Source organism: Carassius gibelio, chromosome B19, assembly GCF_023724105.1.
Source record: "Carassius gibelio isolate Cgi1373 ecotype wild population from Czech Republic chromosome B19, carGib1.2-hapl.c, whole genome shotgun sequence".
NCBI classification, from domain to species: domain Eukaryota; kingdom Metazoa; phylum Chordata; class Actinopteri; order Cypriniformes; family Cyprinidae; genus Carassius; species Carassius gibelio.
Window position 1 is genome coordinate 6,163,255 of NC_068414.1, and position 25,527 is coordinate 6,188,781.

The 25,527-nt window shown below is 47.7% G+C and overlaps 13 non-coding genes across 13 annotated transcripts; all 13 read right to left on the reverse strand.

Moving 5' to 3' along the window:
• Positions 1-503: 503 nt before the first annotated feature.
• LOC127980720 (U5 spliceosomal RNA) lies at positions 504-618 on the reverse strand. The gene has a single exon (XR_008159730.1). It is a non-coding gene; the product is annotated as a U5 spliceosomal RNA (small nuclear RNA).
• A 3,060-nt stretch (positions 619-3,678) lies between these two features.
• LOC127980722 (U5 spliceosomal RNA) lies at positions 3,679-3,793 on the reverse strand. The gene has a single exon (XR_008159732.1). It is a non-coding gene; the product is annotated as a U5 spliceosomal RNA (small nuclear RNA).
• Positions 3,794-5,169: 1,376 nt separating this feature from the next.
• On the reverse strand, positions 5,170-5,284 carry LOC127980723 (U5 spliceosomal RNA). The gene has a single exon (XR_008159733.1). It is a non-coding gene; the product is annotated as a U5 spliceosomal RNA (small nuclear RNA).
• A 1,916-nt stretch (positions 5,285-7,200) lies between these two features.
• LOC127980882 (U5 spliceosomal RNA) lies at positions 7,201-7,315 on the reverse strand. The gene has a single exon (XR_008159883.1). It is a non-coding gene; the product is annotated as a U5 spliceosomal RNA (small nuclear RNA).
• Positions 7,316-8,696: 1,381 nt separating this feature from the next.
• On the reverse strand, positions 8,697-8,811 carry LOC127980724 (U5 spliceosomal RNA). The gene has a single exon (XR_008159734.1). It is a non-coding gene; the product is annotated as a U5 spliceosomal RNA (small nuclear RNA).
• Positions 8,812-10,191: 1,380 nt separating this feature from the next.
• On the reverse strand, positions 10,192-10,306 carry LOC127980725 (U5 spliceosomal RNA). Its single transcript, XR_008159735.1, has one exon. It is a non-coding gene; the product is annotated as a U5 spliceosomal RNA (small nuclear RNA).
• A 1,926-nt stretch (positions 10,307-12,232) lies between these two features.
• On the reverse strand, positions 12,233-12,347 carry LOC127980727 (U5 spliceosomal RNA). Its single transcript, XR_008159736.1, has one exon. It is a non-coding gene; the product is annotated as a U5 spliceosomal RNA (small nuclear RNA).
• A 1,371-nt stretch (positions 12,348-13,718) lies between these two features.
• On the reverse strand, positions 13,719-13,833 carry LOC127980729 (U5 spliceosomal RNA). The gene has a single exon (XR_008159738.1). It is a non-coding gene; the product is annotated as a U5 spliceosomal RNA (small nuclear RNA).
• A 1,923-nt stretch (positions 13,834-15,756) lies between these two features.
• LOC127980730 (U5 spliceosomal RNA) lies at positions 15,757-15,871 on the reverse strand. Its single transcript, XR_008159739.1, has one exon. It is a non-coding gene; the product is annotated as a U5 spliceosomal RNA (small nuclear RNA).
• A 1,921-nt stretch (positions 15,872-17,792) lies between these two features.
• LOC127980731 (U5 spliceosomal RNA) lies at positions 17,793-17,907 on the reverse strand. Its single transcript, XR_008159740.1, has one exon. It is a non-coding gene; the product is annotated as a U5 spliceosomal RNA (small nuclear RNA).
• Positions 17,908-19,824: 1,917 nt separating this feature from the next.
• Positions 19,825-19,939, reverse strand: LOC127980732 (U5 spliceosomal RNA). Its single transcript, XR_008159741.1, has one exon. It is a non-coding gene; the product is annotated as a U5 spliceosomal RNA (small nuclear RNA).
• Positions 19,940-21,862: 1,923 nt separating this feature from the next.
• Positions 21,863-21,977, reverse strand: LOC127980733 (U5 spliceosomal RNA). The gene has a single exon (XR_008159742.1). It is a non-coding gene; the product is annotated as a U5 spliceosomal RNA (small nuclear RNA).
• Positions 21,978-23,902: 1,925 nt separating this feature from the next.
• On the reverse strand, positions 23,903-24,017 carry LOC127980734 (U5 spliceosomal RNA). The gene has a single exon (XR_008159743.1). It is a non-coding gene; the product is annotated as a U5 spliceosomal RNA (small nuclear RNA).
• Positions 24,018-25,527: the final 1,510 nt, after the last annotated feature.

Below are 25,527 nucleotides of genomic sequence, written 5' to 3' on the forward strand. Positions count from 1 at the left end.
TGACCCCTGCTACGGGTAGTGTTGCAAGTGTTATGCGACTTCAGCTAATGATGGGTCCATCCGAAATTATTCCATCCAAAAGTTTTGGGTGGAGGCACAGGTCACAGAGGGAGTTCTGCTTCGACGTCAGCCCGAGCCAAAGGACATGCGTTGGCCGGGAATCGAATCCGGGTCAACTGCTTGGAAGGCAGCTATGCTCACCACTATACCACCAACGCAGTCAGCAGTCAGCAACTTGCGCCGTCACTAAGAAGGCTCGAAGTGCACGAGTCGCCGATAGGGCTAGAGGAGCAGATGAGATCTTTGTTTGGACCCGTCACTAAAGAGAGCCTTCAAGAATTTGCATCCCGTCACGTACAAGAAAGCGCTGCCTTCCCATCCGGCTAAATAAACACGAAGTGGTCAAACGCAGAGAGTGCCTATTCAGACGATGACCTGTGGCAAGCCCTTTCGCAGCATGCTGCCGGACGGTCAAACTGATTCTGCTCTTGACATTTCGATGTAGCTCTGCTGTGAGCAGAGCACCCAAAAATACAGGTCACTCGCAAAAGTTCCCCTCCACGGAAATCTTTAGTAAAAGGCGAAAGATTTATGCGACAATGAAGAGAAACTCGAGCTGTGTCTCCAAACCCTCGGGCCTGTGCGCTGCCTCTGTTAAACTACTACGCTCGCCAAGGGTCATCAAGGGTGACAATGCCTGCCCACATGTGTTTCGTCAGCACCCCCCCCCCCCCTACTCCAAAAGGGAGGAGTAAAACTCAAAAAAGTCCCCTCGGTCCACCAATAACCAAAAGCCCAATCAAGGCAATCTCTTTCTCAAGCCTCTATCTGAAAAGTTGGATAAAATCTTATATGAAAAAAAAAGTCTTTTAAAGAAATCCCTTATTCCGAGGTCACCGTAGCCACCAGATCCAGTCTGTATCCGCTTCAGTCACCCGGATCCAGTCCGTATCCAGAGAAGATGGTGGATCAACACCTAGAAAGGACCTCTATGGCCCAGAAACACAGCGGAGACCGTGACAACTAGATGAGCCGCAGATACAAATCCCCTGTAAAGACCACCTGGACAAGACCACAGGAAACAGATGATTCTTCTGCACAGTCTGACATTCCTGCAGCCTGGAGCTGATCTACCTGTTTCGTCTGACAATGGGAGAACTGTCTCCCCGACTGAGCCTGGTTTCTCACCGGGTTTTTTCTCCATCCTTTCACCGATCGAGTTTTGGTTTCTTGCCTCTGTCGCTTCTGGCAGGCGGAGCTGGGGACACTTCATGTACAGCGATATCGTTGACTTGATTGCAAATTATTGCACAGATACTATTTAAACTGAACTTAGCTGAATGATGTCATCAAAGAGTTCAATAACGAAATGCCTTTAACTGTCATTTTGCTTTTTGACGCACTGTGTTCCTAATTAATGTTGTTCAGTTGCATTGACGCAATACTTTTTGTTTAAAGCGCAATTTAAAAAAAAAAAAAAAAAAAAAAAAAGAGTCCAAACAATGACCCCTGCTACGGGTAGTGTTCCAAGTGTTATGCGACTTCAGCTAATGATGGGTCCATCAGAAATTTTACGGTGCTAGGGCTGGGTCTGCGTCAGAAGAAGCCATGCATTGTTTAGTTATGTCATTGCAGTGCCGTCAGTTGGGGGAGAAACAGCAGCATGCACGGCTCCTCGTTAGTATAGTGGACAGTATCTCCGCCTGTCACGCGGAAGACCGGGGTTCGATTCCCCGACGGGGAGAGCTGGTTCTTTTCGTCTTCCGAATGATCCATCCAAAATGTTTGGTTGGAGTCGCAGGTCACAGAAGGAGTTCTGCTTCGACGTCAGCCCGAGCCAAAGGACATGCGTTGGCCGGGAATCGAACCCGGGTCAACTGCTTGGAAGGCAGCTATGCTCACCACTATACCACCAACACAGGCGGAAGTCAGTAGCTTTATTGACGCACTCTGTTCCTAATAAATGTTGTTCAGTTGCATTGACACAATACTTTTTGTTTAAAGCGCAATTAAAAAAAAAAAAAAAAAAAAAAGAGTCCAAACAATGACCCCTGCTACGGGTAGTGTTGCAAGTGTTATGCGACTTCAGCTAATGATGGGTCCATCCGAAATTATTCCATCCAAAAGTTTTGGGTGGAGGCACAGGTCACAGAGGGAGTTCTGCTTCGACGTCAGCCCGAGCCAAAGGACATGCGTTGGCCGGGAATCGAATCCGGGTCAACTGCTTGGAAGGCAGCTATGCTCACCACTATACCACCAACGCAGTCAGCAGTCAGCAACTTGCGCCGTCACTAAGAAGGCTCGAAGTGCACGAGTCGCCGATAGGGCTAGAGGAGCAGATGAGATCTTTGTTTGGACCCGTCACTAAAGAGAGCCTTCAAGAATTTGCATCCCGTCACGTACAAGAAAGCGCTGCCTTCCCATCCGGCTAAATAAACACGAAGTGGTCAAACGCAGAGAGTGCCTATAATAACCAAAAGCCCAATCAAGGCAATCTCTTTCTCATGCCTCTATCTGAAAAGTTGGATAAAATCTTATATGAAAAAAAAAGTCTTTTAAAGAAATCCCTTATTCCGAGGTCACCGTAGCCACCAGATCCAGTCTGTATCCGCTTCAGTCACCCGGATCCAGTCCGTATCCAGAGAAGATGGTGGATCAACACCTAGAAAGGACCTCTATGGCCCAGAAACACAGCGGAGACCGTGACAACTAGATGAGCCGCAGATACAAATCCCCTGTAAAGACCACCTGGACAAGACCACAGGAAACAGATGATTCTTCTGCACAGTCTGACATTCCTGCAGCCTGGAGCTGATCTACCTGTTTCGTCTGACAATGGGAGAACTGTCTCCCCGACTGAGCCTGGTTTCTCACCGGGTTTTTTCTCCATCCTTTCACCGATCGAGTTTTGGTTTCTTGCCTCTGTCGCTTCTGGCAGGCGGATCTGGGGACACTTCATGTACAGCGATATCGTTGACTTGATTGCAAATTATTGCACAGATACTATTTAAACTGAACTTAGCTGAATGATGTCATCAAAGAGTTCAATAACGAAATGCCTTTAACTGTCATTTTGCTTTTTGACGCACTGTGTTCCTAATAAATGTTGTTCAGTTGCATTGACACAATACTTTTTGTTTAAAGCGCAATTAAAAAAAAAAAAGAGTCCAAACAATGACCCCTGCTACGGGTAGTGTTGCAAGTGTTATGCGACTTCAGCTAATGATGGGTCCATCCGAAATTATTACATCCAAAAGTTTTGGGTGGAGGCACAGGTCACAGAGGGAGTTCTGCTTCGACGTCAGCCCGAGCCAAAGGACATGCGTTGGCCGGGAATCGAATCCGGGTCAACTGCTTGGAAGGCAGCTATGCTCACCACTATACCACCAACGCAGTCAGCAGTCAGCAACTTGCGCCGTCACTAAGAAGGCTCGAAGTGCACGAGTCACCGATAGGGCTAGAGGAGCAGATGAGATCTTTGTTTGGACCCGTCACTAAAGAGAGCCTTCAAGAATTTGCATCCCGTCACGTACAAGAAAGCGCTGCCTTCCCATCCGGCTAAATAAACACGAAGTGGTCAAACGCAGAGAGTGCCTATTCAGACGATGACCTGTGGCAAGCCCTTTCGCAGCATGCTGCCGGACGGTCAAACTGATTCTGCTCTTGACATTTCGATGTAGCTCTGCTGTGAGCAGAGCACCCAAAAATACAGGTCACTCGCAAAAGTTCCCCTCCACGGAAATCTTTAGTAAAAGGCGAAAGATTTATGCGACAATGAAGAGAAACTCGAGCTGTGTCTCCAAACCCTCGGGCCTGTGCGCTGCCTCTGTTAAACTACTACGCTCGCCAAGGGTCATCAAGGGTGACAATGCCTGCCCACATGTGTTTCGTCAGCACCCCCCCCCCCCTACTCCAAAAGGGAGGAGTAAAACTCAAAAAAGTCCCCTCGGTCCACCAATAACCAAAAGCCCAATCAAGGCAATCTCTTTCTCAAGCCTCTATCTGAAAAGTTGGATAAAATCTTATATGAAAAAAAAAGTCTTTTAAAGAAATCCCTTATTCCGAGGTCACCGTAGCCACCAGATCCAGTCTGTATCCGCTTCAGTCACCCGGATCCAGTCCGTATCCAGAGAAGATGGTGGATCAACACCTAGAAAGGACCTCTATGGCCCAGAAACACAGCGGAGACCGTGACAACTAGATGAGCCGCAGATACAAATCCCCTGTAAAGACCACCTGGACAAGACCACAGGAAACAGATGATTCTTCTGCACAGTCTGACATTCCTGCAGCCTGGAGCTGATCTACCTGTTTCGTCTGACAATGGGAGAACTGTCTCCCCGACTGAGCCTGGTTTCTCACCGGGTTTTTTCTCCATCCTTTCACCGATCGAGTTTTGGTTTCTTGCCTCTGTCGCTTCTGGCAGGCGGAGCTGGGGACACTTCATGTACAGCGATATCGTTGACTTGATTGCAAATTATTGCACAGATACTATTTAAACTGAACTTAGCTGAATGATGTCATCAAAGAGTTCAATAACGAAATGCCTTTAACTGTCATTTTGCTTTTTGACGCACTGTGTTCCTAATAAATGTTGTTCAGTTGCATTGACACAATACTTTTTGTTTAAAGCGCAATTAAAAAAAAAAAAAAAGAGTCCAAACAATGACCCCTGCTACGGGTAGTGTTGCAAGTGTTATGCGACTTCAGCTAATGATGGGTCCATCCGAAATTATTCCATCCAAAAGTTTTGGGTGGAGGCACAGGTCACAGAGGGAGTTCTGCTTCGACGTCAGCCCGAGCCAAAGGACATGCGTTGGCCGGGAATCGAATCCGGGTCAACTGCTTGGAAGGCAGCTATGCTCACCACTATACCACCAACGCAGTCAGCAGTCAGCAACTTGCGCCGTCACTAAGAAGGCTCGAAGTGCACGAGTCGCCGATAGGGCTAGAGGAGCAGATGAGATCTTTGTTTGGACCCGTCACTAAAGAGAGCCTTCAAGAATTTGCATCCCGTCACGTACAAGAAAGCGCTGCCTTCCCATCCGGCTAAATAAACACGAAGTGGTCAAACGCAGAGAGTGCCTATTCAGACGATGACCTGTGGCAAGCCCTTTCGCAGCATGCTGCCGGACGGTCAAACTGATTCTGCTCTTGACATTTCGATGTAGCTCTGCTGTGAGCAGAGCACCCAAAAATACAGGTCACTCGCAAAAGTTCCCCTCCACGGAAATCTTTAGTAAAAGGCGAAAGATTTATGCGACAATGAAGAGAAACTCGAGCTGTGTCTCCAAACCCTCGGGCCTGTGCGCTGCCTCTGTTAAACTACTACGCTCGCCAAGGGTCATCAAGGGTGACAATGCCTGCCCACATGTGTTTCGTCAGCACCCCCCCCCCCCTACTCCAAAAGGGAGGAGTAAAACTCAAAAAAGTCCCCTCGGTCCACCAATAACCAAAAGCCCAATCAAGGCAATCTCTTTCTCAAGCCTCTATCTGAAAAGTTGGATAAAATCTTATATGAAAAAAAAAGTCTTTTAAAGAAATCCCTTATTCCGAGGTCACCGTAGCCACCAGATCCAGTCTGTATCCGCTTCAGTCACCCGGATCCAGTCCGTATCCAGAGAAGATGGTGGATCAACACCTAGAAAGGACCTCTATGGCCCAGAAACACAGCGGAGACCGTGACAACTAGATGAGCCGCAGATACAAATCCCCTGTAAAGACCACCTGGACAAGACCACAGGAAACAGATGATTCTTCTGCACAGTCTGACATTCCTGCAGCCTGGAGCTGATCTACCTGTTTCGTCTGACAATGGGAGAACTGTCTCCCCGACTGAGCCTGGTTTCTCACCGGGTTTTTTCTCCATCCTTTCACCGATCGAGTTTTGGTTTCTTGCCTCTGTCGCTTCTGGCAGGCGGAGCTGGGGACACTTCATGTACAGCGATATCGTTGACTTGATTGCAAATTATTGCACAGATACTATTTAAACTGAACTTAGCTGAATGATGTCATCAAAGAGTTCAATAACGAAATGCCTTTAACTGTCATTTTGCTTTTTGACGCACTGTGTTCCTAATTAATGTTGTTCAGTTGCATTGACGCAATACTTTTTGTTTAAAGCGCAATTTAAAAAAAAAAAAAAAAAAAAAAGAGTCCAAACAATGACCCCTGCTACGGGTAGTGTTCCAAGTGTTATGCGACTTCAGCTAATGATGGGTCCATCAGAAATTTTACGGTGCTAGGGCTGGGTCTGCGTCAGAAGAAGCCATGCATTGTTTAGTTATGTCAGTGCAGTGCCGTCAGTTGGGGGAGAAACGGCAGCATGCACGGCTCCTCATTAGTATAGTGGACAGTATCTCCGCCTGTCACGCCGAAGACCGGGGTTCGATTCCCCGACGGGGAGAGCTGGTTCTTTTCGTCTTCAGAATGATCCATCCAAAATGTTTGGTTGGAGTCGCAGGTCACAGAAGGAGTTCTGCTTCGACGTCAGCCCGAGCCAAAGGACATGCGTTGGCCGGGAATCGAACCCGGGTCAACTGCTTGGAAGGCAGCTATGCTCACCACTATAACACCAACGCAGGCGGAAGTCAGTAGCTTTATTGACGCACTGTGTTCCTAATAAATGTTGTTCAGTTGCATTGACACAATACTTTTTGTTTAAAGCGCAATTAAAAAAAAAAAAGAGTCCAAACAATGACCCCTGCTACGGGTAGTGTTGCAAGTGTTATGCGACTTCAGCTAATGATGGGTCCATCCGAAATTATTCCATCCAAAAGTTTTGGGTGGAGGCACAGGTCACAGAGGGAGTTCTGCTTCGACGTCAGCCCGAGCCAAAGGACATGCGTTGGCCGGGAATCGAATCCGGGTCAACTGCTTGGAAGGCAGCTATGCTCACCACTATACCACCAACGCAGTCAGCAGTCAGCAACTTGCGCCGTCACTAAGAAGGCTCGAAGTGCACGAGTCGCCGATAGGGCTAGAGGAGCAGATGAGATCTTTGTTTGGACCCGTCACTAAAGAGAGCCTTCAAGAATTTGCATCCCGTCACGTACAAGAAAGCGCTGCCTTCCCATCCGGCTAAATAAACACGAAGTGGTCAAACGCAGAGAGTGCCTATTCAGACGATGACCTGTGGCAAGCCCTTTCGCAGCATGCTGCCGGACGGTCAAACTGATTCTGCTCTTGACATTTCGATGTAGCTCTGCTGTGAGCAGAGCACCCAAAAATACAGGTCACTCGCAAAAGTTCCCCTCCACGGAAATCTTTAGTAAAAGGCAAAAGATTTATGCGACAATGAAGAGAAACTCGAGCTGTGTCTCCAAACCCTCGGGCCTGTGCGCTGCCTCTGTTAAACTACTACGCTCGCCAAGGGTCATCAAGGGTGACAATGCCTGCCCACATGTGTTTCGTCAGCACCCCCCCCCCCCCCCCCTACTCCAAAAGGGAGGAGTAAAACTCAAAAAAGTCCCCTCGGTCCACCAATAACCAAAAGCCCAATCAAGGCAATCTCTTTCTCAAGCCTCTATCTGAAAAGTTGGATAAAATCTTATATGAAAAAAAAAGTCTTTTAAAGAAATCCCTTATTCCGAGGTCACCGTAGCCACCAGATCCAGTCTGTATCCGCTTCAGTCACCCGGATCCAGTCCGTATCCAGAGAAGATGGTGGATCAACACCTAGAAAGGACCTCTATGGCCCAGAAACACAGCGGAGACCGTGACAACTAGATGAGCCGCAGATACAAATCCCCTGTAAAGACCACCTGGACAAGACCACAGGAAACAGATGATTCTTCTGCACAGTCTGACATTCCTGCAGCCTGGAGCTGATCTACCTGTTTCGTCTGACAATGGGAGAACTGTCTCCCCGACTGAGCCTGGTTTCTCACCGGGTTTTTTCTCCATCCTTTCACCGATCGAGTTTTGGTTTCTTGCCTCTGTCGCTTCTGGCAGGCGGAGCTGGGGACACTTCATGTACAGCGATATCGTTGACTTGATTGCAAATTATTGCACAGATACTATTTAAACTGAACTTAGCTGAATGATGTCATCAAAGAGTTCAATAACGAAATGCCTTTAACTGTCATTTTGCTTTTTGACGCACTGTGTTCCTAATAAATGTTGTTCAGTTGCATTGACACAATACTTTTTGTTTAAAGCGCAATTAAAAAAAAAAAAAAAGAGTCCAAACAATGACCCCTGCTACGGGTAGTGTTGCAAGTGTTATGCGACTTCAGCTAATGATGGGTCCATCCGAAATTATTCCATCCAAAAGTTTTGGGTGGAGGCACAGGTCACAGAGGGAGTTCTGCTTCGACGTCAGCCCGAGCCAAAGGACATGCGTTGGCCGGGAATCGAATCCGGGTCAACTGCTTGGAAGGCAGCTATGCTCACCACTATACCACCAACGCAGTCAGCAGTCAGCAACTTGCGCCGTCACTAAGAAGGCTCGAAGTGCACGAGTCGCCGATAGGGCTAGAGGAGTAGATGAGATCTTTGTTTGGACCCGTCACTAAAGAGAGCCTTCAAGAATTTGCATCCCGTCACGTACAAGAAAGCGCTGCCTTCCCATCCGGCTAAATAAACACGAAGTGGTCAAACGCAGAGAGTGCCTATTCAGACGATGACCTGTGGCAAGCCCTTTCGCAGCATGCTGCCGGACGGTCAAACTGATTCTGCTCTTGACATTTCGATGTAGCTCTGCTGTGAGCAGAGCACCCAAAAATACAGGTCACTCGCAAAAGTTCCCCTCCACGGAAATCTTTAGTAAAAGGCGAAAGATTTATGCGACAATGAAGAGAAACTCGAGCTGTGTCTCCAAACCCTCGGGCCTGTGCGCTGCCTCTGTTAAACTACTACGCTCGCCAAGGGTCATCAAGGGTGACAATGCCTGCCCACATGTGTTTCGTCAGCACCCCCCCCCCCCCCCCTACTCCAAAAGGCAGGAGTAAAACTCAAAAAAGTCCCCTCGGTCCACCAATAACCAAAAGCCCAATCAAGGCAATCTCTTTCTCAAGCCTCTATCTGAAAAGTTGGATAAAATCTTATATGAAAAAAAAAGTCTTTTAAAGAAATCCCTTATTCCGAGGTCACCGTAGCCACCAGATCCAGTCTGTATCCGCTTCAGTCACCCGGATCCAGTCCGTATCCAGAGAAGATGGTGGATCAACACCTAGAAAGGACCTCTATGGCCCAGAAACACAGCGGAGACCGTGACAACTAGATGAGCCGCAGATACAAATCCCCTGTAAAGACCACCTGGACAAGACCACAGGAAACAGATGATTTTTCTGCACAGTCTGACATTCCTGCAGCCTGGAGCTGATCTACCTGTTTCGTCTGACAATGGGAGAACTGTCTCCCCGACTGAGCCTGGTTTCTCACCGGGTTTTTTCTCCATCCTTTCACCGATCGAGTTTTGGTTTCTTGCCTCTGTCGCTTCTGGCAGGCGGAGCTGGGGACACTTCATGTACAGCGATATCGTTGACTTGATTGCAAATTATTGCACAGATACTATTTAAACTGAACTTAGCTGAATGATGTCATCAAAGAGTTCAATAACGAAATGTCTTTAACTGTCATTTTGCTTTTTGACGCACTGTGTTCCTAATAAATGTTGTTCAGTTGCATTGACACAATACTTTTTGTTTAAAGCGCAATAAAAAAAAAAAAAAAAGAGTCCAAACAATGACCCCTGCTACGGGTAGTGTTGCAAGTGTTATGCGACTTCAGCTAATGATGGGTCCATCCGAAATTATTCCATCCAAAAGTTTTGGGTGGAGGCACAGGTCACAGAGGGAGTTCTGCTTCGACGTCAGCCCGAGCCAAAGGACATGCGTTGGCCGGGAATCGAATCCGGGTCAACTGCTTGGAAGGCAGCTATGCTCACCACTATACCACCAACGCAGTCAGCAGTCAGCAACTTGCGCCGTCACTAAGAAGGCTCGAAGTGCACGAGTCGCCGATAGGGCTAGAGGAGCAGATGAGATCTTTGTTTGGACCCGTCACTAAAGAGAGCCTTCAAGAATTTGCATCCCGTCACGTACAAGAAAGCGCTGCCTTCCCATCCGGCTAAATAAACACGAAGTGGTCAAACGCAGAGAGTGCCTATTCAGACGATGACCTGTGGCAAGCCCTTTCGCAGCATGCTGCCGGACGGTCAAACTGATTCTGCTCTTGACATTTCGATGTAGCTCTGCTGTGAGCAGAGCACCCAAAAATACAGGTCACTCGCAAAAGTTCCCCTCCACGGAAATCTTTAGTAAAAGGCGAAAGATTTATGCGACAATGAAGAGAAACTCGAGCTGTGTCTCCAAACCCTCGGGCCTGTGCGCTGCCTCTGTTAAACTACTACGCTCGCCAAGGGTCATCAAGGGTGACAATGCCTGCCCACATGTGTTTCGTCAGCACCCCCCCCCCCCCCCCCTACTCCAAAAGGGAGGAGTAAAACTCAAAAAAGTCCCCTCGGTCCACCAATAACCAAAAGCCCAATCAAGGCAATCTCTTTCTCAAGCCTCTATCTGAAAAGTTGGATAAAATCTTATATGAAAAAAAAAGTCTTTTAAAGAAATCCCTTATTCCGAGGTCACCGTAGCCACCAGATCCAGTCTGTATCCGCTTCAGTCACCCGGATCCAGTCCGTATCCAGAGAAGATGGTGGATCAACACCTAGAAAGGACCTCTATGGCCCAGAAACACAGCGGAGACCGTGACAACTAGATGAGCCGCAGATACAAATCCCCTGTAAAGACCACCTGGACAAGACCACAGGAAACAGATGATTCTTCTGCACAGTCTGACATTCCTGCAGCCTGGAGCTGATCTACCTGTTTCGTCTGACAATGGGAGAACTGTCTCCCCGACTGAGCCTGGTTTCTCACCGGGTTTTTTCTCCATCCTTTCACCGATCGAGTTTTGGTTTCTTGCCTCTGTCGCTTCTGGCAGGCGGAGCTGGGGACACTTCATGTACAGCGATATCGTTGACTTGATTGCAAATTATTGCACAGATACTATTTAAACTGAACTTAGCTGAATGATGTCATCAAAGAGTTCAATAACGAAATGCCTTTAACTGTCATTTTGCTTTTTGACGCACTGTGTTCCTAATTAATGTTGTTCAGTTGCATTGACGCAATACTTTTTGTTTAAAGCGCAATTTAAAAAAAAAAAAAAAAAAAAAAGAGTCCAAACAATGACCCCTGCTACGGGTAGTGTTCCAAGTGTTATGCGACTTCAGCTAATGATGGGTCCATCAGAAATTTTACGGTGCTAGGGCTGGGTCTGCGTCAGAAGAAGCCATGCATTGTTTAGTTATGTCAGTGCAGTGCCGTCAGTTGGGGGAGAAACGGCAGCATGCACGGCTCCTCGTTAGTATAGTGGACAGTATCTCCGCCTGTCACGCCGAAGACCGGGGTTCGATTCCCCGACGGGGAGAGCTGGTTCTTTTCGTCTTCAGAATGATCCATCCAAAATGTTTGGTTGGAGTCGCAGGTCACAGAAGGAGTTCTGCTTCGACGTCAGCCCGAGCCAAAGGACATGCGTTGGCCGGGAATCGAACCCGGGTCAACTGCTTGGAAGGCAGCTATGCTCACCACTATAACACCAACGCAGGCGGAAGTCAGTAGCTTTATTGACGCACTGTGTTCCTAATAAATGTTGTTCAGTTGCATTGACACAATACTTTTTGTTTAAAGCGCAATTAAAAAAAAAAAAAAAAAGAGTCCAAACAATGACCCCTGCTACGGGTAGTGTTGCAAGTGTTATGCGACTTCAGCTAATGATGGGTCCATCCGAAATTATTCCATCCAAAAGTTTTGGGTGGAGGCACAGGTCACAGAGGGAGTTCTGCTTCGACGTCAGCCCGAGCCAAAGGACATGCGTTGGCCGGGAATCGAATCCGGGTCAACTGCTTGGAAGGCAGCTATGCTCACCACTATACCACCAACGAAGTCAGCAATCAGCAACTTGCGCCGTCACTAAGAAGGCTCGAAGTGCACGAGTCGCCGATAGGGCTAGAGGAGCAGATGAGATCTTTCTTTGGACCCGTCACTAAAGAGAGCCTTCAAGAATTTGCATCCCGTCACGTACAAGAAAGCGCTGCCTTCCCATCCGGCTAAATAAACACGAAGTGGTCAAACGCAGAGAGTGCCTATTCAGACGATGACCTGTGGCAAGCCCTTTCGCAGCATGCTGCCGGACGGTCAAACTGATTCTGCTCTTGACATTTCAATGTAGCTCTGCTGTGAGCAGAGCACCCAAAAATACAGGTCACTCGCAAAAGTTCCCCTCCACGGAAATCTTTAGTAAAAGGCGAAAGATTTATGCGACAATGAAGAGAAACTCGAGCTGTGTCTCCAAACCCTCGGGCCTGTGCGCTGCCTCTGTTAAACTACTACGCTCGCCAAGGGTCATCAAGGGTGACAATGCCTGCCCACATGTGTTTCGTCAGCACCCCCCCCCCTATTCCAAAAGGGAGGAGTAAAACTCAAAAAAGTCCCCTCGGTCCACCAATAACCAAAAGCCCAATCAAGGCAATCTCTTTCTCATGCCTCTATCTGAAAAGTTGGATAAAATCTTATATGAAAAAAAAAGTCTTTTAAAGAAATCCCTTATTCCGAGGTCACCGTAGCCACCAGATCCAGTCTGTATCCGCTTCAGTCACCCGGATCCAGTCCGTATCCAGAGAAGATGGTGGATCAACACCTAGAAAGGACCTCTATGGCCCAGAAACACAGCGGAGACCGTGACAACTAGATGAGCCGCAGATACAAATCCCCTGTAAAGAACACCTGGACAAGACCACAGGAAACAGATGATTCTTCTGCACAGTCTGACATTCCTGCAGCCTGGAGCTGATCTACCTGTTTCGTCTGACAATGGGAGAACTGTCTCCCCGACTGAGCCTGGTTTCTCACCGGGTTTTTTCTCCATCCTTTCACTGATCGAGTTTTGGTTTCTTGCCTCTGTCGCTTCTGGCAGGCGGAGCTGGGGACACTTCATGTACAGCGATATCGTTGACTTGATTGCAAATTATTGCACAGATACTATTTAAACTGAACTTAGCTGAATGATGTCATCAAAGAGTTCAATAACGAAATGCCTTTAACTGTCATTTTGCTTTTTGACGCACTGTGTTCCTAATAAATGTTGTTCAGTTGCATTGACACAATACTTTTTGTTTAAAGCGCAATTAAAAAAAAAAAAGAGTCCAAACAATGACCCCTGCTACGGGTAGTGTTGCAAGTGTTATGCGACTTCAGCTAATGATGGGTCCATCCGAAATTATTACATCCAAAAGTTTTGGGTGGAGGCACAGGTCACAGAGGGAGTTCTGCTTCGACGTCAGCCCGAGCCAAAGGACATGCGTTGGCCGGGAATCGAATCCGGGTCAACTGCTTGGAAGGCAGCTATGCTCACCACTATACCACCAACGCAGTCAGCAGTCAGCAACTTGCGCCGTCACTAAGAAGGCTCGAAGTGCACGAGTCGCCGATAGGGCTAGAGGAGCAGATGAGATCTTTGTTTGGACCCGTCACTAAAGAGAGCCTTCAAGAATTTGCATCCCGTCACGTACAAGAAAGCGCTGCCTTCCCATCCGGCTAAATAAACACGAAGTGGTCAAACGCAGAGAGTGCCTATTCAGACGATGACCTGTGGCAAGCCCTTTCGCAGCATGCTGCCGGACGGTCAAACTGATTCTGCTCTTGACATTTCGATGTAGCTCTGCTGTGAGCAGAGCACCCAAAAATACAGGTCACTCGCAAAAGTTCCCCTCCACGGAAATCTTTAGTAAAAGGCGAAAGATTTATGCGACAATGAAGAGAAACTCGAGCTGTGTCTCCAAACCCTCGGGCCTGTGCGCTGCCTCTGTTAAACTACTACGCTCGCCAAGGGTCATCAAGGGTGACAATGCCTGCCCACATGTGTTTCGTCAGCACCCCCCCCCCCCCCTACTCCAAAAGGGAGGAGTAAAACTCAAAAAAGTCCCCTCGGTCCACCAATAACCAAAAGCCCAATCAAGGCAATCTCTTTCTCAAGCCTCTATCTGAAAAGTTGGATAAAATCTTATATGAAAAAAAAAGTCTTTTAAAGAAATCCCTTATTCCGAGGTCACCGTAGCCACCAGATCCAGTCTGTATCCGCTTCAGTCACCCGGATCCAGTCCGTATCCAGAGAAGATGGTGGATCAACACCTAGAAAGGACCTCTATGGCCCAGAAACACAGCGGAGACCGTGACAACTAGATGAGCCGCAGATACAAATCCCCTGTAAAGACCACCTGGACAAGACCACAGGAAACAGATGATTCTTCTGCACAGTCTGACATTCCTGCAGCCTGGAGCTGATCTACCTGTTTCGTCTGACAATGGGAGAACTGTCTCCCCGACTGAGCCTGGTTTCTCACCGGGTTTTTTCTCCATCCTTTCACCGATCGAGTTTTGGTTTCTTGCCTCTGTCGCTTCTGGCAGGCGGAGCTGGGGACACTTCATGTACAGCGATATCGTTGACTTGATTGCAAATTATTGCACAGATACTATTTAAACTGAACTTAGCTGAATGATGTCATCAAAGAGTTCAATAACGAAATGCCTTTAACTGTCATTTTGCTTTTTGACGCACTGTGTTCCTAATTAATGTTGTTCAGTTGCATTGACGCAATACTTTTTGTTTAAAGCGCAATTTAAAAAAAAAAAAAAAAAAAAAAAGAGTCCAAACAATGACCCCTGCTACGGGTAGTGTTCCAAGTGTTATGCGACTTCAGCTAATGATGGGTCCATCAGAAATTTTACGGTGCTAGGGCTGGGTCTGCGTCAGAAGAAGCCATGCATTGTTTAGTTATGTCAGTGCAGTGCCGTCAGTTGGGGGAGAAACGGCAGCATGCACAGCTCCTCGTTAGTATAGTGGACAGTATCTCCGCCTGTCACGCCGAAGACCGGGGTTCGATTCCCCGACGGGGAGAGCTGGTTCTTTTCGTCTTCAGAATGATCCATCCAAAATGTTTGGTTGGAGTCGCAGGTCACAGAAGGAGTTCTGCTTCGACGTCAGCCCAAGCCAAAGGACATGCGTTGGCCGGGAATCGAACCCGGGTCAACTGCTTGGAAGGCAGCTATGCTCACCACTATAACACCAACGCAGGCGGAAGTCAGTAGCTTTATTGACGCACTGTGTTCCTAATAAATGTTGTTCAGTTGCATTGACACAATACTTTTTGTTTAAAGCGCAATTAAAAAAAAAAAAAAAAGAGTCCAAACAATGACCCCTGCTACGGGTAGTGTTGCAAGTGTTATGCGACTTCAGCTAATGATGGGTCCATCCGAAATTATTCCATCCAAAAGTTTTGGGTGGAGGCACAGGTCACAGAGGGAGTTCTGCTTCGACGTCAGCCCGAGCCAAAGGACATGCGTTGGCCGGGAATCGAATCCGGGTCAACTGCTTGGAAGGCAGCTATGCTCACCACTATACCACCAACGCAGTCAGCAGTCAGCAACTTGCGCCGTCACTAAGAAGGCTCGAAGTGCACGAGTCGCCGATAGGGCTAGAGGAGCAGATGAGATCTTTGTTTGGACCCGTCACTAAAGAGAGCCTTCAAGAATTTGCATCCCGTCACGTACAAGAAAGCGCTGCCTTCCCATCCGGCTAAATAAACACGAAGTGGTCAAACGCAGAGAGTGCCTATTCAGACGATGACCTGTGGCAAGCCCTTTCGCAGCATGCTGCCGGACGGTCAAACTGATTCTGCTCTTGACATTTCGATGTAGCTCTGCTGTGAGCAGAGCACCCAAAAATACAGGTCACTCGCAAAAGTTCCCCTCCACGGAAATCTTTAGTAAAAGGCGAAAGATTTATGCGACAATGAAGAGAAACTCGAGCTGTGTCTCCAAACCCTCGGGCCTGTGCGCTGCCTCTGTTAAACTACTACGCTCGCCAAGGGTCATCAAGGGTGACAATGCCTGCCCACATGTGTTTCGTCAGCACCCCCCCCCCCTACTCCAAAAGGGAGGAGTAAAACTCAAAAAAGTCCCCTCGGTCCACCAATAACCAAAAGCCCAATCAAGGCAATCTCTTTCTCAAGCCTCTATCTGAAAAGTTGGATAAAATCTTATATGAAAAAAAAAGTCTTTTAAAGAAATCCCTTATTCCGAGGTCACCGTAGCCACCAGATCCAGTCTGTATCCGCTTCAGTCACCCGGATCCAGTCCGTATCCAGAGAAGATGGTGGATCAACACCTAGAAAGGACCTCTATGGCCCAGAAACACAGCGGAGACCGTGACAACTAGATGAGCCGCAGATACAAATCCCCTGTAAAGACCACCTGGACAAGACCACAGGAAACAGATGATTCTTCTGCACAGTCTGACATTCCTGCAGCCTGGAGCTGATCTACCTGTTTCGTCTGACAATGGGAGAACTGTCTCCCCGACTGAGCCTGGTTTCTCACCGGGTTTTTTCTCCATCCTTTCACCGATCGAGTTTTGGTTTCTTGCCTCTGTCGCTTCTGGCAGGCGGAGCTGGGGACACTTCATGTACAGCGATATCGTTGACTTGATTGCAAATTATTGCACAGATACTATTTAAACTGAACTTAGCTGAATGATGTCATCAAAGAGTTCAATAACGAAATGCCTTTAACTGTCATTTTGCTTTTTGACGCACTGTGTTCCTAATTAATGTTGTTCAGTTGCATTGACGCAATACTTTTTGTTTAAAGCGCAATTTAAAAAAAAAAAAAAAAAAAAAAAGAGTCCAAACAATGACCCCTGCTACGGGTAGTGTTCCAAGTGTTATGCGACTTCAGCTAATGATGGGTCCATCAGAAATTTTACGGTGCTAGGGCTGGGTCTGCGTCAGAAGAAGCCATGCATTGTTTAGTTATGTCAGTGCAGTGCCGTCAGTTGGGGGAGAAACGGCAGCATGCACGGCTCCTCGTTAGTATAGTGGACAGTATCTCCGCCTGTCACGCCGAAGACCGGGGTTCGATTCCCCGACGGGGAGAGCTGGTTCTTTTCGTCTTCAGAATGATCCATCCAAAATGTTTGGTTGGAGTCGCAGGTCACAGAAGGAGTTCTGCTTCGACGTCAGCCCGAGCCAAAGGACATGCGTTGGCCGGGAATCGAACCCGGGTCAACTGCTTGGAAGGCAGCTATGCTCACCACTATAACACCAACGCAGGCGGAAGTCAGTAGCTTTATTGACGCACTGTGTTCCTAATAAATGTTGTTCAGTTGCATTGACACAATACTTTTTGTTTAAAGCGCAATTAAAAAAAAAAAAAAAAAGAGTCCAAACAATGACCCCTGCTACGGGTAGTGTTGCAAGTGTTATGCGACTTCAGCTAATGATGGGTCCATCCGAAATTATTCCATCCAAAAGTTTTGGGTGGAGGCACAGGTCACAGAGGGAGTTCTGCTTCGACGTCAGCCCGAGCCAAAGGACATGCGTTGGCCGGGAATCGAATCCGGGTCAACTGCTTGGAAGGCAGCTATGCTCACCACTATACCACCAACGCAGTCAGCAGTCAGCAACTTGCGCCGTCACTAAGAAGGCTCGAAGTGCACGAGTCGCCGATAGGGCTAGAGGAGCAGATGAGATCTTTGTTTGGACCCGTCACTAAAGAGAGCCTTCAAGAATTTGCATCCCGTCACGTACAAGAAAGCGCTGCCTTCCCATCCGGCTAAATAAACACGAAGTGGTCAAACGCAGAGAGTGCCTATTCAGACGATGACCTGTGGCAAGCCCTTTCGCAGCATGCTGCCGGACGGTCAAACTGATTCTGCTCTTGACATTTCGATGTAGCTCTGCTGTGAGCAGAGCACCCAAAAATACAGGTCACTCGCAAAAGTTCCCCTCCACGGAAATCTTTAGTAAAAGGCGAAAGATTTATGCGACAATGAAGAGAAACTCGAGCTGTGTCTCCAAACCCTCGGGCCTGTGCGCTGCCTCTGTTAAACTACTACGCTCGCCAAGGGTCATCAAGGGTGACAATGCCTGCCCACATGTGTTTCGTCAGCACCCCCCCCCCCCCTACTCCAAAAGGGAGGAGTAAAACTCAAAAAAGTCCCCTCGGTCCACCAATAACCAAAAGCCCAATCAAGGCAATCTCTTTCTCAAGCCTCTATCTGAAAAGTTGGATAAAATCTTATATGAAAAAAAAAGTCTTTTAAAGAAATCCCTTATTCCGAGGTCACCGTAGCCACCAGATCCAGTCTGTATCCGCTTCAGTCACCCGGATCCAGTCCGTATCCAGAGAAGATGGTGGATCAACACCTAGAAAGGACCTCTATGGCCCAGAAACACAGCGGAGACCGTGACAACTAGATGAGCCGCAGATACAAATCCCCTGTAAAGACCACCTGGACAAGACCACAGGAAACAGATGATTCTTCTGCACAGTCTGACATTCCTGCAGCCTGGAGCTGATCTACCTGTTTCGTCTGACAATGGGAGAACTGTCTCCCCGACTGAGCCTGGTTTCTCACCGGGTTTTTTCTCCATCCTTTCACCGATCGAGTTTTGGTTTCTTGCCTCTGTCGCTTCTGGCAGGCGGAGCTGGGGACACTTCATGTACAGCGATATCGTTGACTTGATTGCAAATTATTGCACAGATACTATTTAAACTGAACTTAGCTGAATGATGTCATCAAAGAGTTCAATAACGAAATGCCTTTAACTGTCATTTTGCTTTTTGACGCACTGTGTTCCTAATTAATGTTGTTCAGTTGCATTGACGCAATACTTTTTGTTTAAAGCGCAATTTAAAAAAAAAAAAAAAAAAAAAAAGAGTCCAAACAATGACCCCTGCTACGGGTAGTGTTCCAAGTGTTATGCGACTTCAGCTAATGATGGGTCCATCAGAAATTTTACGGTGCTAGGGCTGGGTCTGCGTCAGAAGAAGCCATGCATTGTTTAGTTATGTCAGTGCAGTGCCGTCAGTTGGGGGAGAAACGGCAGCATGCACGGCTCCTCGTTAGTATAGTGGACAGTATCTCCGCCTGTCACGCCGAAGACCGGGGTTCGATTCCCCGACGGGGAGAGCTGGTTCTTTTCGTCTTCAGAATGATCCATCCAAAATGTTTGGTTGGAGTCGCAGGTCACAGAAGGAGTTCTGCTTCGACGTCAGCCCGAGCCAAAGGACATGCGTTGGCCGGGAATCGAACCCGGGTCAACTGCTTGGAAGGCAGCTATGCTCACCACTATAACACCAACGCAGGCGGAAGTCAGTAGCTTTATTGACGCACTGTGTTCCTAATAAATGTTGTTCAGTTGCATTGACACAATACTTTTTGTTTAAAGCGCAATTAAAAAAAAAAAAAAAAAAGAGTCCAAACAATGACCCCTGCTACGGGTAGTGTTGCAAGTGTTATGCGACTTCAGCTAATGATGGGTCCATCCGAAATTATTCCATCCAAAAGTTTTGGGTGGAGGCACAGGTCACAGAGGGAGTTCTGCTTCGACGTCAGCCCGAGCCAAAGGACATGCGTTGGCCGGGAATCGAATCCGGGTCAACTGCTTGGAAGGCAGCTATGCTCACCACTATACCACCAACGCAGTCAGCAACTTGCGCCGTCACTAAGAAGGCTCGAAGTGCACGAGTCGCCGATAGGGCTAGAGGAGCAGATGAGATCTTTGTTTGGACCCGTCACTAAAGAGAGCCTTCAAGAATTTGCATCCCGTCACGTACAAGAAAGCGCTGCCTTCCCATCCGGCTAAATAAACACGAAGTGGTCAAACGCAGAGAGTGCCTATTCAGACGATGACCTGTGGCAAGCCCTTTCGCAGCATGCTGCCGGACGGTCAAACTGATTCTGCTCTTGACATTTCGATGTAGCTCTGCTGTGAGCAGAGCACCCAAAAATACAGGTCACTCGCAAAAGTTCCCCTCCACGGAAATCTTTAGTAAAAGGCGAAAGATTTATGCGACAATGAAGAGAAACTCGAGCTGTGTCTCCAAACCCTCGGGCCTGTGCGCTGCCTCTGTTAAACTACTACGCTCGCCAAGGGTCATCAAGGGTGACAATGCCTGCCCACATGTGTTTCGTCAGCACCCCCCCCCCCCCCTACTCCAAAAGGGAGGAGTAAAACTCAAAAAAGTCCCCTCGGTCCACCAATAACCAAAAGCCCAATCAAGGCAATCTCTTTCTCAAGCCTCTATCTGAAAAGTTGGATAAAATCTTATATGAAAAAAAAAGTCTTTTAAAGAAATCCCTTATTCCGAGGTCACCGTAGCCACCAGATCCAGTCTGTATCCGCTTCAGTCACCCGGATCCAGTCCGTATCCAGAGAAGATGGTGGATCAACACCTAGAAAGGACCTCTATGGCCCAGAAACACAGCGGAGACCGTGACAACTAGATGAGCCGCAGATACAAATCCCCTGTAAAGACCACCTGGACAAGACCACAGGAAACAGATGATTCTTCTGCACAGTCTGACATTCCTGCAGCCTGGAGCTGATCTACCTGTTTCGTCTGACAATGGGAGAACTGTCTCCCCGACTGAGCCTGGTTTCTCACCGGGTTTTTTCTCCATCCTTTCACCGATCGAGTTTTGGTTTCTTGCCTCTGTCGCTTCTGGCAGGCGGAGCTGGGGACACTTCATGTACAGCGATATCGTTGACTTGATTGCAAATTATTGCACAGATACTATTTAAACTGAACTTAGCTGAATGATGTCATCAAAGAGTTCAATAACGAAATGCCTTTAACTGTCATTTTGCTTTTTGACGCACTGTGTTCCTAATTAATGTTGTTCAGTTGCATTGACGCAATACTTTTTGTTTAAAGCGCAATTTAAAAAAAAAAAAAAAAAAAAAAGAGTCCAAACAATGACCCCTGCTACGGGTAGTGTTCCAAGTGTTATGCGACTTCAGCTAATGATGGGTCCATCAGAAATTTTACGGTGCTAGGGCTGGGTCTGCGTCAGAAGAAGCCATGCATTGTTTAGTTATGTCAGTGCAGTGCCGTCAGTTGGGGGAGAAACGGCAGCATGCACGGCTCCTCGTTAGTATAGTGGACAGTATCTCCGCCTGTCACGCCGAAGACCGGGGTTCGATTCCCCGACGGGGAGAGCTGGTTCTTTTCGTCTTCAGAATGATCCATCCAAAATGTTTGGTTGGAGTCGCAGGTCACAGAAGGAGTTCTGCTTCGACGTCAGCCCGAGCCAAAGGACATGCGTTGGCCGGGAATCGAACCCGGGTCAACTGCTTGGAAGGCAGCTATGCTCACCACTATAACACCAACGCAGGCGGAAGTCAGTAGCTTTATTGACGCACTGTGTTCCTAATAAATGTTGTTCAGTTGCATTGACACAATACTTTTTGTTTAAAGCGCAATTAAAAAAAAAAAAAAAAAGAGTCCAAACAATGACCCCTGCTACGGGTAGTGTTGCAAGTGTTATGCGACTTCAGCTAATGATGGGTCCATCCGAAATTATTCCATCCAAAAGTTTTGGGTGGAGGCACAGGTCACAGAGGGAGTTCTGCTTCGACGTCAGCCCGAGCCAAAGGACATGCGTTGGCCGGGAATCGAATCCGGGTCAACTGCTTGGAAGGCAGCTATGCTCACCACTATACCACCAACGCAGTCAGCAGTCAGCAACTTGCGCCGTCACTAAGAAGGCTCGAAGTGCACGAGTCGCCGATAGGGCTAGAGGAGCAGATGAGATCTTTGTTTGGACCCGTCACTAAAGAGAGCCTTCAAGAATTTGCATCCCGTCACGTACAAGAAAGCGCTGCCTTCCCATCCGGCTAAATAAACACGAAGTGGTCAAACGCAGAGAGTGCCTATTCAGACGATGACCTGTGGCAAGCCCTTTCGCAGCATGCTGCCGGACGGTCAAACTGATTCTGCTCTTGACATTTCGATGTAGCTCTGCTGTGAGCAGAGCACCCAAAAATACAGGTCACTCGCAAAAGTTCCCCTCCACGGAAATCTTTAGTAAAAGGCGAAAGATTTATGCGACAATGAAGAGAAACTCGAGCTGTGTCTCCAAACCCTCGGGCCTGTGCGCTGCCTCTGTTAAACTACTACGCTCGCCAAGGGTCATCAAGGGTGACAATGCCTGCCCACATGTGTTTCGTCAGCACCCCCCCCCCCCCTACTCCAAAAGGGAGGAGTAAAACTCAAAAAAGTCCCCTCGGTCCACCAATAACCAAAAGCCCAATCAAGGCAATCTCTTTCTCAAGCCTCTATCTGAAAAGTTGGATAAAATCTTATATGAAAAAAAAAGTCTTTTAAAGAAATCCCTTATTCCGAGGTCACCGTAGCCACCAGATCCAGTCTGTATCCGCTTCAGTCACCCGGATCCAGTCCGTATCCAGAGAAGATGGTGGATCAACACCTAGAAAGGACCTCTATGGCCCAGAAACACAGCGGAGACCGTGACAACTAGATGAGCCGCAGATACAAATCCCCTGTAAAGACCACCTGGACAAGACCACAGGAAACAGATGATTCTTCTGCACAGTCTGACATTCCTGCAGCCTGGAGCTGATCTACCTGTTTCGTCTGACAATGGGAGAACTGTCTCCCCGACTGAGCCTGGTTTCTCACCGGGTTTTTTCTCCATCCTTTCACCGATCGAGTTTTGGTTTCTTGCCTCTGTCGCTTCTGGCAGGCGGAGCTGGGGACACTTCATGTACAGCGATATCGTTGACTTGATTGCAAATTATTGCACAGATACTATTTAAACTGAACTTAGCTGAATGATGTCATCAAAGAGTTCAATAACGAAATGCCTTTAACTGTCATTTTGCTTTTTGACGCACTGTGTTCCTAATTAATGTTGTTCAGTTGCATTGACGCAATACTTTTTGTTTAAAGCGCAATTTAAAAAAAAAAAAAAAAAAAAAAAAGAGTCCAAACAATGACCCCTGCTACGGGTAGTGTTCCAAGTGTTATGCGACTTCAGCTAATGATGGGTCCATCAGAAATTTTACGGTGCTAGGGCTGGGTCTGCGTCAGAAGAAGCCATGCATTGTTTAGTTATGTCAGTGCAGTGCCGTCAGTTGGGGGAGAAACGGCAGCATGCACGGCTCCTCGTTAGTATAGTGGACAGTATCTCCGCCTGTCACGCCGAAGACCGGGGTTCGATTCCCCGACGGGGAGAGCTGGTTCTTTTCGTCTTCAGAATGATCCATCCAAAATGTTTGGTTGGAGTCGCAGGTCACAGAAGGAGTTCTGCTTCGACGTCAGCCCGAGCCAAAGGACATGCGTTGGCCGGGAATCGAACCCGGGTCAACTGCTTGGAAGGCAGCTATGCTCACCACTATAACACCAACGCAGGCGGAAGTCAGTAGCTTTATTGACGCACTGTGTTCCTAATAAATGTTGTTCAGTTGCATTGACACAATACTTTTTGTTTAAAGCGCAATTAAAAAAAAAAAAAAAAAAGAGTCCAAACAATGACCCCTGCTACGGGTAGTGTTGCAAGTGTTATGCGACTTCAGCTAATGATGGGTCCATCCGAAATTATTCCATCCAAAAGTTTTGGGTGGAGGCACAGGTCACAGAGGGAGTTCTGCTTCGACGTCAGCCCGAGCCAAAGGACATGCGTTGGCCGGGAATCGAATCCGGGTCAACTGCTTGGAAGGCAGCTATGCTCACCACTATACCACCAACGCAGTCAGCAGTCAGCAACTTGCGCCGTCACTAAGAAGGCTCGAAGTGCACGAGTCGCCGATAGGGCTAGAGGAGCAGATGAGATCTTTGTTTGGACCCGTCACTAAAGAGAGCCTTCAAGAATTTGCATCCCGTCACGTACAAGAAAGCGCTGCCTTCCCATCCGGCTAAATAAACACGAAGTGGTCAAACGCAGAGAGTGCCTATTCAGACGATGACCTGTGGCAAGCCCTTTCGCAGCATGCTGCCGGACGGTCAAACTGATTCTGCTCTTGACATTTCGATGTAGCTCTGCTGTGAGCAGAGCACCCAAAAATACAGGTCACTCGCAAAAGTTCCCCTCCACGGAAATCTTTAGTAAAAGGCGAAAGATTTATGCGACAATGAAGAGAAACTCGAGCTGTGTCTCCAAACCCTCGGGCCTGTGCGCTGCCTCTGTTAAACTACTACGCTCGCCAAGGGTCATCAAGGGTGACAATGCCTGCCCACATGTGTTTCGTCAGCACCCCCCCCCCCCTACTCCAAAAGGGAGGAGTAAAACTCAAAAAAGTCCCCTCGGTCCACCAATAACCAAAAGCCCAATCAAGGCAATCTCTTTCTCAAGCCTCTATCTGAAAAGTTGGATAAAATCTTATATGAAAAAAAAAGTCTTTTAAAGAAATCCCTTATTCCGAGGTCACCGTAGCCACCAGATCCAGTCTGTATCCGCTTCAGTCACCCGGATCCAGTCCGTATCCAGAGAAGATGGTGGATCAACACCTAGAAAGGACCTCTATGGCCCAGAAACACAGCGGAGACCGTGACAACTAGATGAGCCGCAGATACAAATCCCCTGTAAAGACCACCTGGACAAGACCACAGGAAACAGATGATTCTTCTGCACAGTCTGACATTCCTGCAGCCTGGAGCTGATCTACCTGTTTCGTCTGACAATGGGAGAACTGTCTCCCCGACTGAGCCTGGTTTCTCACCGGGTTTTTTCTCCATCCTTTCACCGATCGAGTTTTGGTTTCTTGCCTCTGTCGCTTCTGGCAGGCGGAGCTGGGGACACTTCATGTACAGCGATATCGTTGACTTGATTGCAAATTATTGCACAGATACTATTTAAACTGAACTTAGCTGAATGATGTCATCAAAGAGTTCAATAACGAAATGCCTTTAACTGTCATTTTGCTTTTTGACGCACTGTGTTCCTAATTAATGTTGTTCAGTTGCATTGACGCAATACTTTTTGTTTAAAGCGCAATTTAAAAAAAAAAAAAAAAAAAAAAGAGTCCAAACAATGACCCCTGCTACGGGTAGTGTTCCAAGTGTTATGCGACTTCAGCTAATGATGGGTCCATCAGAAATTTTACGGTGCTAGGGCTGGGTCTGCGTCAGAAGAAGCCATGCATTGTTTAGTTATGTCAGTGCAGTGCCGTCAGTTGGGGGAGAAACGGCAGCATGCACGGCTCCTCGTTAGTATAGTGGACAGTATCTCCGCCTGTCACGCCGAAGACCGGGGTTCGATTCCCCGACGGGGAGAGCTGGTTCTTTTCGTCTTCAGAATGATCCATCCAAAATGTTTGGTTGGAGTCGCAGGTCACAGAAGGAGTTCTGCTTCGACGTCAGCCCGAGCCAAAGGACATGCGTTGGCCGGGAATCGAACCCGGGTCAACTGCTTGGAAGGCAGCTATGCTCACCACTATAACACCAACGCAGGCGGAAGTCAGTAGCTTTATTGACGCACTGTGTTCCTAATAAATGTTGTTCAGTTGCATTGACACAATACTTTTTGTTTAAAGCGCAATTAAAAAAAAAAAAAAAAAGAGTCCAAACAATGACCCCTGCTACGGGTAGTGTTGCAAGTGTTATGCGACTTCAGCTAATGATGGGTCCATCCGAAATTATTCCATCCAAAAGTTTTGGGTGG